Raw genomic sequence first — 2,368 nt, 5'->3', positions numbered from 1 at the left:
CCAAGAACACCGTGCTGCTGAACATTTCGTCTGCTGTGTACTGCGTGTTGGAGGGATTGAGGGGGGAGGGGGTTTCTAACAACGGCGCGAGTCCCCCCCCCTCCTCCCTCTTGCTCCCTCTTACAAACCCTCCCGCTGCTCCACGTCCCCCCCGAGCTGCTCACCGCGCACGCGTGCCAAAAGCTATCAGGGTTACTACAGGTGAAGAATAACTCGGGCCGAGCGCTCGGGGTCACCTTTCATCCGCCCGCAGGCCCGCACCCACCTAGCCATCCATCCATCCAGACTGTGAAAATTTTCTGGGTGTTCAAAACCTAAAAACATATTGTGTATTTAGTAAAATTTACAAGATATTATGTAAAGAGTAAGTTACAGCAAATTTGGAAAATAGTAAATTTACAACAATTTTTTTTGTAGTATATAATTTACAACATATTTTGTAAAATGTATATGTACCGTTGTATATTGTAAATTCTGGAGGATAAGTTTTCACTGTGCATTCGCTTGTGTGCAAAAGGCGCTCGAGTAGCGATACCGCGTCTAAAGAATGTGTGAAGCTTCTAACTGTGAACTAGACGACAGCAAGCAGCAATGATCTGCCGACGCTCTGAGGTTGGATTTTGTGAGGGGGGCGGGGAGATAAGGGCCAGACCAGACATCCTCCTCGCTACTGGTTGTGATTGCGATTGCACGATTGTGACTCGCCCTATCGTCCCGGAAGCGGCTGCTACTTCCGGTGCAGTGGAGGGAGAGGAAGGAACCGGAAGCGAGGAGCGTCCGCGCCGGAAGTGGTCAGGTCACGTGGTTATTAGCAGGAGGCCGGATGGGATGGTGCGGGTAACATATACCTTGCTGCTATACACTGTAAAACGTGGAGACAATCTGTGCCGACGTGTTGTAGGGAATTTAATATTTGTATTTTTTTTTGTGTTTTTTTTTCTAGAATTTTCTTCGAGTCGTTTTTCTCCTCTCGATGTACGTGTGCTTATCGCAAACCTTTTTTTCATTAAAAAAAAAATGAAATAAAATGGGACGCACTTGTAGTACAACAGGCTTGTGTGTGTGTGTGTGTGTGTGTGTACGCGGCGCGTCTGATGAGCCTTTGTGGTCCACGCTTGCACTTTTAATTAAAGCGGCCAGGTGCTGCTCGTAATGAGTGTGGGTGGGGGCGCTCAAAAGAAACGTGAAATGGCACACGTGGTGTTGGGTGCGTGTGTGTGAGAGAGAGAGAGTGCGTGCGTGCGTATGGGCACATCGTGCCCTCGATCGTGCCTTCAGTAGGCGCTGACACGCCGGTTATCGTACTCACTAAATTTTCATTTACACTTTTATTTTCAATCTTTACTTTTTGGTATAGTTTAGAGCGACTTGCAAATATATTCTTTCCCTCAAATTTGCTCATAATTGCAGAAGAAGTAATACTTCGCAATCACAGAGACACATAAGCTGAGTATCAAAAAAGTCCATACCAATTGCATGGTGTTGCGATTTGTTTAAATTTTTGCAGGCGATACTGACACACTAGCACTGCTGAACGAAGTTTTCATCTAACCTTGGTGTTATTATGCCGATTTTGAGATGGGATCGTCCTCCTTTCGTTTACCGCAGTTTCACTCAACGAAGCTGCTAATGAGCTGGGCGCCTGCGATACTCGGAGTAGGCCAGCCCGCAGCACACGCATGCACTGCAGGCGAGATGTTGCCTACCCACCAGGCGCTACATGGGAGCTCTGCACAGGCTGAACTTGGCTGTCTCGAAATGGCGAATAACGGACGTACTTTCAATATGATCCCTGCTTATCTGCCGTTCTCTCGCGGCTCGAGCCACACCTTTAATCAAACTCAATTCGCAAGCGCGCGAAAACGACTGCAAATCAATTGGATTGGTTATTGGCGGACCTTCCCCCTCCTCCCATCACTTGTTTGCCATTGGTCCGACGGGAGCTGTTCCACTAATCACGAAAGCGCCCTCTCCCCTCTCCCTACAACCCCCTGTCCTGCCAATGACTGTCGTCAACGATCCATAACTCTTCGTGCAATCTGTGTGTGTGTGTGTGTGTGTGTGTGTGTGTGTGTGTGCCCTGCAGTGGCGGCTCCCTTGATGTACTGGGGTACGAAAGCCATGGGGTGCGACAGAAGAGGGAGGGAGGGGGGAGGGGTGCTGCTGGATCAGACATTGCGGACGGCACGAACACGCTCGCGTCGGTGAAAGAGTTTCGGGAGGGCCGTTAATCGTTTTGTCTGTGTGCATATCGTGCGTCACCCTCAGCAGGCAGAGATGGACGGTTTGGTGCGTAAGCGGGCGACAGAGAGTGAGTGGGAGAGTGTGTGTGAGAGAGAGAGAGAGAGGGAGAGGGAGGGGGAGGGAG

Source organism: Frankliniella occidentalis, unplaced genomic scaffold (assembly GCF_000697945.3).
Source record: "Frankliniella occidentalis isolate FOCC.00 unplaced genomic scaffold, Focc_3.1 Scaffold98, whole genome shotgun sequence".
NCBI lineage: Eukaryota > Metazoa > Arthropoda > Insecta > Thysanoptera > Thripidae > Frankliniella > Frankliniella occidentalis.
Note: the sequence above shows the minus strand (reverse complement) of the source record.